This window comes from Crocuta crocuta, unplaced genomic scaffold (genome assembly GCF_008692635.1).
Source record: "Crocuta crocuta isolate KB4526 unplaced genomic scaffold, BGI_CrCroc_1.0 scaffold65, whole genome shotgun sequence".
In the NCBI taxonomy this organism is placed as follows: domain Eukaryota; kingdom Metazoa; phylum Chordata; class Mammalia; order Carnivora; family Hyaenidae; genus Crocuta; species Crocuta crocuta.
Window position 1 is genome coordinate 1238475 of NW_027530683.1, and position 13772 is coordinate 1252246.

The 13772-nt window shown below is 40.1% G+C and overlaps 1 long non-coding RNA gene across 1 annotated transcript; it reads left to right on the forward strand.

The window, feature by feature from the left end:
- The first annotated feature begins 8806 nt into the window (after positions 1-8806).
- Positions 8807-12505, forward strand: LOC144235660 (uncharacterized). The gene is made up of 3 exons (XR_013336286.1): positions 8807-9016; positions 11598-11917; positions 12229-12505. It is a non-coding gene; the product is annotated as an uncharacterized LOC144235660 (long non-coding RNA).
- Positions 12506-13772: the final 1267 nt, after the last annotated feature.

Consider the following 13772-nt stretch of genomic DNA (forward strand, 5'->3'; position numbering starts at 1 on the left):
CTTTAACTTTTTAATATGTAAAATGATTCATTAAAAAATTTATAAATTGATTCATTTGAGCTTAAAATAAAATTCTCCCAAGTAGATAACGTTTTACATGGGTTTGGTCCACAGGTCTACCTACAGAAAAGTTTTTAAAGATGATATACCTAAAATCCCTCTAGGTTATGTTAAGACCTAAGTTGGGGCGCCTGGGTGGCTTAGTCGGTTAAGCGTCCGACTTTCGCTTAGGTCATGATCTCGCGGTTCGTGGGTTCGAGCCCCGCGTCGGGCTCTGGGCTGACTGCCAGCTCAGAGCCTGGAGCCTGTTTCAATCTGTGACTCCCTCTCTCTCTGACCCTCCCCTGCTCACGCTGTCTCTCTCTCTCTCTCTCTCTCTCCTAGAAATAAATAAAAAAAATAAAAAAAAAAAAAAAAGACCTAAGTACCAGGGCACCTGAGGGGGCTCGGTTAAGCATCCAACTCTTGATTTCAGTTCGAGTCATGATCTAACTATTCCTGAGATCGAGCCCCATTATAAGCTCCATCCCCCTATCTGGCTGTGTGATGACAGTGCCAGTGAGGAGCCTGCTTGGTATTCTCTCTCTCTCTCTCTCTCTGGCCCGCCCCTGCTTGTGCCCACTCTCTCACTCTCAAAATAAATAAATAAACATTTTAAAAAAATGACCTAAGTACTGCTAACATTATGTTCAAGATACGTGTTCAAGATACTGTTGCCTTTTTTAAATTCATCTACTCGCAACAATCAAAATAACCCTTTAAATTTTCTGACTGCAAACATTTTAGATAAGTATATCCAAAGTAAAGATCGTTTCTTTTCATTTTTGTGCCACAGCTGTGTCGATGCCTTCAGTAGGGGCTTAATCAGCATATCGCATGATCAAGTGCTGAGCACTCACACATGACAATGCGTTAGATAAAAATGAATTCTCAATTGCACATCGGGATGCGTGGTGCATGTCTACTTCACAATGTGAGACGAGGTCTGTTCCAAACTGTGGCCTTGCACGTTCCTGAAGGTTCAGGATATTAGCTGTGTTCCGCTGACCTGGAACAGGAGTGCTACAGAGAGGGGATCTGAGAGGAGCAGAGAAGAAGCACTGTGGTGGGGGTAGACATTGGGCTGAAAGAATGACAAAGATGAGACGGGTAGGGTGAGATCATTTGTTACACATGGAACACCCAGAACCACCAAAGTTCTTTGTTGAGTGTTGTCCAGATATGGCACATTAGAGAGGTTTTGTCTTTCTTAATCTTTCCCAGTGTCCCTCCACTGCCCGTCTCTCACATCATGTACTTTTCTTGGCCACCAATAGGTAAGAAGGCAAGGTAGAGAAGAAGGGGAAGTAGATGGAGGAAAGAAGCAAAACTGGGAGAAGTCTGACTGAAAGCATAGTCTATAGCAGTAGGGGAGGGGAATGACATGATGATGGAAAATGAAGTTGCTGGATGACAAAAGAGAGTAAGTGAAAGGAGTATATGATCAAAGATTGCCTCTACGAGTACTGCTGGAGTAACTCCCTCTACTCTGCAAGGATTAGAGATTAGAGGACCATACTCTCAACACTTAAACTGAGTGATGATCATGCAGGGTTGCATATCTGGGGGAGAGGTGAGGTCCTTTATCTTGGTCACACTAAACAAGAAGCTATATCTGTGGCTGACGTTCACCTGACTAAGGATCAAGATGCCTGACAAGTCAGCTTCAGCCTTGCCCCCTAACTCTCTATTTGATTTTGAAGAAGTGTCTGGTCTTCATTATCAGTGTATTGGAGGGTTGGACAAAACCGTACCATCTCTAAGAGCCTTTACCACTCTTTCACAAGTGGGCTTCCTATTTCTTGATTGAGCCAACATAGTTTTCCCGGATGATTAAGCAGTCCATAGGCAATGATTCCAAAATAGAGTGGAATGGAGCCATTGAACAGTAAATCCCATTATGATTCTCTGAAAGGAGGTAAAATCCTAACCTTTAACTGCAAACCCACCTGCAGATGTCAAATTGCTATTTTCCTATTTAATAAAGTCTACATGTAAAGTCTTATCCCTGTTCTAAAAATGAGGTAATATTATTCAAAATGGATTTAAGCAAAGAGTCATTAATACTCCTAATTTTCACTAAGCTAGTTTGGCAACTGCCTTATACTCATTCAAAAAAAAAAAAATTCCCACTATGGAAATCATTGCATAACTCCAGTTATTATCAAAGTGACTTCTATCCATTAGGAGATATATTCTAAAATCTTCCTTATAATCTCACCTTTTATGAATCGCAAAACCCTTCTGAAATTTAAACCAAAACGAGACTCAAGAATGGCTTGCTTTTCTGGCAAAACATTCTGTGTCAGATATGGAAGTCTCCATTAACAGAACATTTCTTTTGCATAGGTTCCATGTCAGCCAGAACCTAATGGACCTCATGAGACAGGCAGGCATTAGTTTTACTTCTATTGTATACATGAGTATTTGAGTCACTTGTTATAAGTAAGGGACAGAGCTGGGATTTTATCCAAGTCCATGTGACTAAATGTAATTATACAACAGAGGGAAGAAATCCTGGTCATTTTCTGTGGTATAAGATTGTTTGATTCATGTCTTGGTTTGCTCACAGCAAATGAGCTTCTCAGCCCTCCGAATCTTGGAGCCTGACTTAGGGGACCTCGACATGTCCTCTACCAATGGATTTGAGATGTTGCTAAATGACTGGCAGTCTTTAACTAATGTGCACTCCTTAATGATCTGTCTCCATTCTCTCTTACCTTTTGAGGTACAGAAGTCAGCAAAATTTATTCTGCCTTTTCAGAGAAGCCATGAGAAATTAAGATCCCTTCATTTTTATAGATCCATAGAAATCCCTGCCATTTGAGGCGGTTCCCACCAGAGTGGAAATCCATGCCTGTTTGGGCACTTCTGGTACACCCTTGATTCGTAGGGCAAGAAAGATCAGTCCAAAGCACTCACTTTTGTTAGGCTTACAAAACATCTGACCTGGTTTTGAGACCAATCTGTGTGACTGAGTCATGATATTGGCACTTCAGCAGCCCAGAGGAGACTTGAAATTGGTGAAAATAAACCTGAGGGTAAACACAGCAGAGAGACCTCTGGCATTGTCAATAGTCACACTTAAATACTGCCAAAACAGTTGATATATTATACTTATAATGTTTAAGTCAACATACCTAAGTAAACAGAAATATAACTACATTTTAACTATGCAAATCTTTAGCTTTAGTTATCTTTAAAAATCTAAAAGTACGTTTCCTTATTTAATGGTGAGACATATGAGTCACCATAGTACGAAATTAGTCATGACTGAAAGCCTAGCTTTGAATAATTGTATTCATGACAAAAATAATGATATTACCATAATTTAAATCTGCTCAGTAAAGGGCATGTATCACATAATTTTATAGAGCAAAGAAATCAATGGTGCAGTAGATGTTTCTCAGCTACCCCCTCAGAACAGGGATATTATTTTTCTTAAATAAACTCAACATTAAAAGATACATACCTAACGATAGCCTTTCACTTTTAATTTTGCTCCCAGAGAAAAATCTCTCGACATATATTATTTATTTTACCTTAGACATTCAGACATATTTTTATTTAACATTAACTATGGTTAATACAAATAACTGCCAACCTCAGATTAACGTTAGTGCTTGATATGATTTTCATTGTTTATGTTCAAGGCTCATACTAATCTTCAGCAAAATTTTGACACTTAGTCACATCATTCTTATTTGCAATGGGATCATGTAATAATGTAAAAGTTACTAATATTAACAGTTTCACCAATTCTCATGGTTTAATTAGAATACCATGGGAGGTACCCAGGATATGAAAACACACGAAAGCATACATACACAATGCTGTGATTTTGGAGTCAGAGAAACCTGTATGGGAAATCCTTAAGACATCACTAATTTGCTGCATGACCTCATGGAAACTGGTAGTTTCCATAAAATATGACCCTAGTCTTTACATCTCTGAGCACAAAGTAAGGTTGCGCTCAATGAGGTCCCTATGCATCCTTTTGCTTAAAATGCTTTTCATGACATGAATTTTAGGAGGACACTGTTCCTTCTTTACTAAGTCATTTTTTATTGGTCTCCTAACCTCTTTTTGAGTCTATTTTCTGTACCAACAGTACAGTAATACTGATGAAATATGAAAGATATTATTTCTCTTTCTTGTTTGAAATCCATCCGTCTATTCACCCACTTACCTATTTATTCTTTACCATATTGTCTGAGGTCATTTCAGAGGTTTTGATTTATAATTCAGCTGTCTAGTTTGATATTATTTAATATCTTATATGATTCAAAGGGTTGCACAAGTCATAAAATAAAAAGAGAATTAAAAATTAAAAAGGCATTTTCCATTCTTTATAATTTAAAGAAGAGTTGCATTGGATGATAAGGCCTGCACTTGCATTAATCATTTTGTGCCATGTTCAAGTTTTTAGATTCAGATCTCATTACCTAAAATTAAATAAACCCATGCCTGCATCATAATTTTTAAAAAATTACAGCACAAGTCATTTCAAGATGGACCTCTTACACATCATGTACAAGTAATTCTGGTTTTATCATATTATGAAAAGTCCAAATATGATGAGATGTTCTCATAGTAATGCAGGCATTGCCACAGATGCTTAATGTTTGTTAGCTTGTCCACGCATTTGTTTGTTACTACAAAAGACGGAGCTGGAGTCTCTAGTATGATCTTTATTCTTTCATTCCAGTAGTGAGAGGTTTGCTTATATGCCCCACACCTAAACTAAAGGAAGCCAGGGCCCTGGGTTGCCAAAATCACTAAAAGGAAGCATATGCTTTGGATTTCAATATATAATGCAAAGCAAATGTAGAAAACTGTACACTACAAAATATTTTGCACCGTGATATCATTTAAAATAACAAACAAACAAACAAACAAAACTAATAGGTGAGCCTGGGTAGCTCGACTCTTAATTACAGCTCAGGTCATGATCCCAGGGGTGTGGGCTAGAGCCATGCTCAGTGCAAAGCCTGCCTAAGATTCTCTCTCTCTCTCCCTCTGTCCCTGTCCCTGGCTCTTGTGTACTCTCTCTAAAATAAAATTAATTAATTAATTAATTTTTAAAACTAAGAAAAAATAACATTTAGAGTATAACTTACCTGAACAGTCAGGATCTCACATCCTCAGTAATTAGTTTATTAGTTTATTCTCTTATTCTTTCCCAAAAAGCTGTTTCCAAAAAGAAGGTATCTATTTTACCATAAACTCCAACAAATATGCAGACTTTAAAGAATCCAGTAATTTTTACTTCAGAAAGTAACACAAGGCTGAGTTCTGGAGAAAGAACCGAGAGCATCGTCCCCAGGGTAAAGTTTAGTTTCCTCCTACCCTGCTGATATCAAGGGTGGGTCCAAGGCCCACTGCTGGGCATACTCTGGAAGTTTGTCTTTCCTCTTTACATGCTGTTCCTCCTTCCTCAGTCGTATTACTCACAGCTCTTGCTTTGGAATCATGCTAGGATAGGATCACTTAGGTTCAGATGCAAGCCACTCGCCAAAGAGCTAAATTTCTTGAATTTGTGAGAGATATGCCCCTTAATTAGAGAATATATATCTTAAATCAAAATAGAGCTTTTCAAACATCGTAAGCTCCCAGAAACATCTGGAATCCTTGTGAAAAATGCACATTCCTAAACAGCTCTCCAGAAGATTCTGATTCAGCAAAACCCAGGTGGGGTCAGGAACTCAGGTGACTGAAAATTAGCCAGACTCTGAAAACACGACCTAAAGAGTGACTCTTTAATGGCAGATTTCAGGCAGCATTGAGTAAGTCAGAGGTTTTTGTTTTTGTTTTTGTTTTTCTGACAAGGCTGTCATCAGGTTGTGGAAATGGTTTTAAAATCCTTTCCTCCAGGGAATCAGGGAGCTAGACTAGTGTGTTTTGCAATTTCAATACAAAACAATTACAAGTGATCATCCGGCTTTTAAAAGACCTGGCTTTTACTTTCCTACTTTAGCCAGTTTTATAATTAACAAACAATAAATGGTGAACCTCTCACCGAAGCTAGTAGTTCCTGCCCCTTAAAATTGAACGCAGTCAGCAGTCACGAGCATTAAAACAACTTCTATTTAAGACTTTTTTACATATCAGTTAGAAGCTAGCCCCTGGTGTTTCAGAAGACATTTAAAAAGGAACGTGGTCTGGAATTCGGCATCTTCATTTTCAAAATGGAAAATAAGGATGGAGATAAAAAGGGTGATTATGGAAGCAAATTGAGTGTGACATGAACAATGGAGAGTCTTGGGAAATAATGATTGGGAAAGATTATGACTAGAGAATTTTGGCTTATTTTTCTGTTCTGAGATTGGAGACAGTGGATTTAACCTTTTTGTCAGGAACTATCAGTGACAGAGTTACTTTCCCTTCAACATTCATCAAATATTAAATGAGTTTGGCCTTGTGTGAGACACAGGGAGATGTGTGTAAGAGGACCATCCCATTTTGCATTCATAGTTTCAAGAACTTTAAAGAAATAAATGTAAAGAAAAATCCAAAAATGGCGTGTCATTATTCTTTTGCTTACATATTCCAACAAGTTTAGAATCAGAAAATATATCCCATTCAACTCTCCCACAAGAGAAATACCCTAGCATGATTGCGTGGTTTTATTATTCATTATTGTGATTGTTTTATGAGCATAAACTTCACTGTGGGAATAAATAACATTCAGATGGTCTGTTCTTTATTTAAAAATTTTTTTTCAACGTTTATTTATTCTTGAGACAGAGAGAGTGTGTGAGTATGAGCGGGGGAGGGGCAATGAGAGAGGGCGACAGAATCCTAAGCAGGCTCCAGACTTTGAGCTGTTAGCACTGAGCTGAACACGGGGCCCAAACCCACGAACTGTGAGATCAAGACCTGAGCCGAAGTCAGAGCTTAACTCACTGAGCCACCGAGGTGCCCTGGATTATCTGTTCTTAATATAACCAAGACATATCAGCTTGAACTGGTTGCCAATTAACTTTGTGAGCTTGGGCAAGTGGCATCACCTCTCTAGATCCTAGCTCCTTGTCTGTGAAATAAAACAGATTATACAATTTTTAATGTCTCTTGTGGCCATAATGGGATGTAAAGGCGTGTCTCAGCCTGACTCCTGGCACAGTCAGGATAGTCAGCAGTGAGGATTGTTTATAGAAGTTGTAGAGGAAGTGTTTATGTATCATACACAAATGCACTACATTCCCTGGCTGAGTCACATTTTACAACAGCTTTAGTAGGAATGGCAAGCACTTCATAGCACTTTAACTACTTAGCTCATTTAAAACTCACAACAAAACTACAAAGTAGATGCTATTAATTTTGTCATTTCCATTTTATTGACAAAGACTGTGAAGCACAGAGAGGGTAAGTAACAAGCCCTGAGTCACCCAGCTAGTAATCCGCAGAGCCAAGATTTGGATCTAGACTGCCGGATTCCAGAGAGTTTGCACGCTTACCCTCTATTCTGTATCACTTCTCGGCTGGATTTCATGGAGAACGTGGTTAGATCTTATTGCTAAAGCTGCATTGTGAATGTGCTGTGCTTGGGACTGGTTGAGACATTGATGTGGGATCAATAACTGTATTGAGAAGATAAACCAAGGTTTCTAATCTTATCTGAAGAAGCAGAAGTGCCAAGTCTGTTACAGTAAACCAAAATGACAATTACACCAGGCCCAGCCACATTGCAGCCAAACAGCTGTCAGGGGCCCCGTCAAGGCTGTGAATAGTGAGGCATTGAACCCTACAACCCACTCTGATGAGGCCTCCAATTTCGTAACCCTCCAAAGGTCCTGAATAAACTGCTGCAGCTGTAAAATACACCAAGACCATGAAAAATGCTGTCATTCTAACTATGTTATAAACAAAACACAGTTTGTCTAGGCTTACTTTTTTACTTTTTTGAAACGTTTAAGCTAAGTTATATAATAGCATTGACAGTGATCGGCCTAGTGTCAGGCTCACTTTAATGGAATTCTTTTCGTGTTTTACTACCAAATATATTTGACGTTAATTTTGGAATTGTATGTGTATGTGTTTAATGCTAAGAGGATTTCTTTCTCTTCTATCCAACAATTGTTTATTAGGGATGATTGTTGAATTTTTACTAAATGCTTTTGTGGCAGTTATCGATATTGATATATCTTTTTCTTTATTATTTTCATATTAATATTTAATGAACATTTCTATTATTGAGCCATACTTAACATTTCACAACAAACCATGTAGGGCTATGTTAAAATACACACTAAAGGGTATGATTACAATTTTGTAAATACAAAAAAAAAGTTAACTTAATCCTACCAAACAAAACTGTACTAACCTATAAGACAGCAGAAACCAATGAGGCAATTTTAGAATCATCTGTGAAAGGAATATCAGTACATGCCCCTTTATTCTTTTAATCACTAACTATATCTAGATCCACAAAAGAAAATAAAATGAAGAGTTTTGCTCTTAGGAGAACTTAACTAATGGAACATAGTTTTAAAGGTTACCTCTCTACATAGGAAGGTTCAAGATGTGTGGAGGGATAGCTCATAAATGGTTCATCATTTTCAAAGAGAGGTTAGATTAGAGTAAAGGGAAAAACTATGTTTCCCCTCAGTTTCGAGTTTTTTTTTTTGTGTGAGATTAATTCCTTTCTTAAAGATCCTTCTTTGCTCCTGGAAAACAGATGAAATACTGAAGCAGTTGGGCTTTGGACAAGAACTGAATTCTTATCTTTTCTTTTTCTTTTATGGTTGCCAAAGCCTGGACACAGTAGGCAGCAGAATGTGGGTACTTGCTTTCTTTATGGAAGATTAAGTGATTTTTAATGATCCAGAAGTTGGAAAGCTTCCTCTGAGAACTCCAGACCTGGATGTAAGACAGGTTATACCTCCTTCATGAAGAGAACAGTAGAGCACTCAGCTTGAAAATACAGTTTTAGGTCTTGGAAGATGGCTTCTGCAACTGACCAGCTACGCAACTTTAAGTAAGTCACCTAACTGCTTAAAGGCTTCAGTTCCTTCATCCATAAGATGGAAATATTAACATATGCTCCCCAGAGTGAAGTAAACAATGTAAAGTACTTTTCTCGGTGCCTAGGACATAACGAAGTACTTAGTGAATGTTAGCTAAAAACATATACATATTCACACATTCATACGTAATGAAATATTTGCAGATCTTTGGTAAACAACCAGAAATGTCTGATGAGTTCTCTGGTTCCAAGGATACAGTCAAATAAGTGCCAGGAGACACATGGTGGATTGTAAAGTCCAACTAATCCAGCTAATCCAGCCATGTTGGCTAAACCTAAAAGTTCCGAAACCAGGAGAATGATTCTTGCTAGGAAAACCTACCGAAGGGCATACCTTCCCCAGCGAACCTTTACAGTACACAGGTCTTCCCTATCGGAGGATCTGACTTCTTTCTGGCTTAGAAGCTAATTAGAAATCTTTGCTACGAGAAAGAGCACACACAAAGGGAGGGAAAATATGCAAATATTCTGTCCCCACCAAAATTCTAAATTCCTATATTAAAATTAAGAATTATTGATCTAATTATTAATTGATGGAATTAAGTATTGATAACATTAAATATTGATAAAAAATGATTCCAAAAATTAATTTCCCTGAAGTATAGCAGAATAGAAAGGCAGCCTGGTCTGTGATGAATACTACGATACTTGCGAGCAGTGGACTTTTTTCTTGGCTTCCCTTCTCTGAGTCTGTGGAATCACTTCAGATCTGAATATGTGGAATGACAGTCTGAGTATCACTTCAGAGATACTTCTTCCTCTGGTTGTGACACCTCTGGAAAGCCATCTGTTTCGTTAGCCCTACTTCATTTCCACCCGTGAGACCTGGGTAGGTAGGTGGGGCTGAAAGCTCCCTGGTGGGCTCTGGAATTCTCTGATTCCATGTTGTGCAAGGTGGTCGCACCGAGCAGCTCCAGCTAGGAAGGTCCTCTGAGGTTGTGCAAGCCAGCCGACCAGACTCTAGGATAGCCAGAGCCTCAGGACATCAGCCAGCTCTGAGCCCTCCCTACCTGGCTGTGTTCCCTGCACCTTGCTTTGTTCATCCATAAAGGGAAGAGATGACCAGATTCCCCTCCAGGCTCCTGTGAGTCTTCACAGTTCCATACTGATGGCCCAAAGCTCTTGCCTAAAAAAACAAAAACAAAAACAAAAACAAAAACAAAAACAAAAAAAAACCTGCAGTGAGGTTCCATTTGGAACTGCCAGATTAGAATTAAAATGAATATTAAGAACCAGCATCTGTGAATCTTTTCCTAATGGATGTATAACTGGGTTTAAAGTTTCTGGCACATTTAGACTAAGCACTAAGTCACCCGACCAGACCATCTGGCTCTAGGAGAGTTATGCAAAGGGCTGCTCCCCACCTGGGCACGCAGAGCATTTATGTTAACATCCTGCTGGGCAGCCGCATGCATAAACAGAGACTATGACTGGCCCAAGGTCAAAAGCCGAAGAGATTTGAAAAACACTTGGATCCTGAGAACAATAGAATAACACTTGTTTCTAGTGAACATTACACTTACAAAGCAGCAAGGGTGAGGTGAAGAAAAGCTAAATGGCTGAAGGAGGAAGGAACATAGAGCATACATCAGTAAGAGAGCCATTAGTGTGGATTTAAAAGCATAGCCATGCTGATAATTTAACTGTCCTTTCAAAAATCCACCCCCCTTCAGAAGTGCTGCTAAGAGATGACTTTGAAAATGTTCTTGATACCTGATATGATCCTATTAACACTGCTGGTCACCAACACCTTGATTCTATTTTTTGCCAGTTGCCCTTTTGAAAATGTCTGTTTGCCTGAAAAATGTAACCCTTGATATATATTCTTCATATATTTGTGCTTCAGAGAGAAGTCACGCATTTAAGTTTGATTACTTTTCCTTAATTAAATATAGATTTCCATGGCTCCCAGGTGTCTGGACTAACTCAGATAAAAACAGGATTCTTGTACCCTGTGCCAGGCTGAGAGCAGGACAGTTTTGCATTACTTTTCAGTAGGACATCCACTGGAAGGTAGACTTCACTACCACACACCCAGTGCACACACAGGGAACCTCTCCTTCTCCAATCTCCCCCACTTGCTCACCACCTCCTTTAGCAGGAAACAGGACTAGGAGTATGACTTAAATTCAGGTATCACTGGGAGAGAGGCTGTGTTTAGTGGGATTCAAAGGTTCAAAGGGCCAGAAAACCAACCCCCTCTTCCATGCTTCATAGGAGAGATTTTAATCTTTCTTGGATATTTCTAGATCATCTTGAAAAAGGCCCCTAACTTCCCAGAATACTAGAAATGCATCAGATAGGTATTTGACTTCCTCGATATTTCAGAGCCCATGAAGTAGGTGGGGGAACATGGCCTCTGCCACCATTTCAACTCTTACGCCAGCTGGGAACATGGATTCCCATCGGCTTCCGGGCTATGACTCAACCCACATGCAGCTTAACAGAACAGCTACTATTTATATATCACCTGCTAATGTCAGGCATTGTTTTTAGCATTCCTCTTACATTGTCTCATTTAACCTTTGTACAGTCTCTGCAAGGAAGGCATGAAGGAATACTTCCCATTTTAAAAAGGAAGAAAATGAAGCTTTGCTTGTGTGGGATCTCCAAGAAGCAGATACCTGTTTGGGATTAAAACTGCAAGGACCCTATTAGGGAAGATGCCTGCATGAGAGGAAATAGGAGGAGAGCCGGGGCACTGGAAGAGCCATCAGACCATGAGTCAAATCTGCCCTTGGGTGAAGGAGAGAGAAAGCATCCCAGAGCATCGCAGAGTCTAAGAAAGTTCCCCAAGGTCATCAGGGAGTCCTTGAGCTAATGATGGTCACCCAGGGAGTTCCCTGAGCCAAGGTCAGTCACCAAGGGGTCCCTTGGCTCCGAGGGATGGGACTGTGTAAGTAGCCCTGTGATAGATTTTAGTGGCTAGGATTCTGAGTCCATCACTTTTCCTGAGGCAGTAGGTCTGTAAGGCTCTTTCTCATGACTGCCCAACAGATTCAGCTTACTTTGCTCTGTGCTTTGGATCTCACAGCCAGGTGGTGACAAAGGAATAGGAGTGGGCAGTCTAGTCTATGCCCACACATCCAGACATGTGCGATTAGAAGCGTAGAGGTGCCCCACACCGGATTAAGACCACTGTCATGTTCTCTGTCTCACTTCAGATTCCCCAGCCCTCAAAGGCAGGCCACGCGAGGCAGTAGAGAGCCCCCGTCAGAAGATGCACTTTGCTACCCAGTGCACTGCTCTCCCACTGCTTCAATAATTTGTTACTAAACAAACAAAGTCACCGAGGGAATTGCTGCCAGTAGATAATGGCCTCCTGCTTTGCAATTAAGCACTGACATTCAGCTTTGCCTCAACAACCACAGTATATTGCTGCTTCCTGTCCCAGTGTTCTTTCCCATGAATGTTTTCTGCTAATCAAATGTATTATCTTATATGGCAGATTCTGACATTCGTTTCCTTTTCAGCCTGGTGGTAAAGGTTTAGAGAGCATAATCTTTAAGCTACCTGTTCTCTTTAGCTCGGCATTCATATGACCCACAAAGAAACACAAATAGGTTTAACTCTTAAAGCACAAAAGCTCCCAAAGTCTATGTTGGTAATACATTGGGATTCAGTCAGTGGGAGGGAGTCAGTCACAAGACAATCTTTTCAAGTGGATAAGGAAGTGGAGACCCGTGAAAGTCCTTTTAATGCCATGCTGCGATTATTGCCTACTGACCACTTGACTCAGGTTCAAGTCCATAAACCTTGCCTGGGATATGCCATTCTGTGGAGGGTGCTTCAGGATTTCACCATCCAGACCTAACAGCACCATTTGGTTCCGCAATCGTGTTTAAAATTATTTTCTCAGAAAAGGGCATTGTATATACTGCCTATATTTCACTAGTAGGTTCAGATCATTAAAATACTAGTTACCCCATAGGAGTGGCTACTTCCTTAGCAGCCCAGAGGCTTAGAACCTTGCATTTCTCTAAGCTCTGAAAATCACACACCGGTTCTCCTGAGAAGAAGGGACAGTGAGTGGCACTTCCCACAGGGAAAACGGTGTTTGAAATGCCTGTGCAAGAACCCAGCTGATGAGTTTCTGAGGTTTCAGTTCCCTCCTCTACACCCAGTGATATCACAAACCTTTTAGGCCATGGTGCTGTGATGATCAGGTGGTCATAAGAGTAGCTGTTAGGGGGCGCCTGGGTGGCTCAGTTAGTTAAGTGTCCAACTTCAGCTCAGGTCACGATCTCACAGTTCATGGGTTTGAGCCCCATGTGGGGCTCTGTGCTGACAGCTCAGAGCCTGAAGCTTGCTTTGAATTCTGTGTCTCCCTCTCTCTGTGCCCCTCCCCTACTCACGCTCTGTCTCTCAAAAATAAACAAACAGTAAGAAAATTAAAAAAAAAAAAAAGAAGAGCCACCAAGGATGCTCTATCTTCCTGCATTTCTACAGTCTGTCTTCTTACCCCCTAACAACAATCTTTCCTCAGTGTTCCCCACCTTCTCTGCTTGTTTTGGGTCCAGGCCCTGGCATCTGCTGCGCCCAGCCTACAATTATCTTTTTTCCTCTCCCACCTTCTCATCACCTCCCTGTTTTCCTCTTTCTCACTTTGCTATCGTGTAAACCAACTTCACCCCCAGCCCAGCTTGCCCCAGAGATCCATTTTGCCATTGCTTTCTATCTTAGTTGCCAGAGGAAAACAAAATAAATT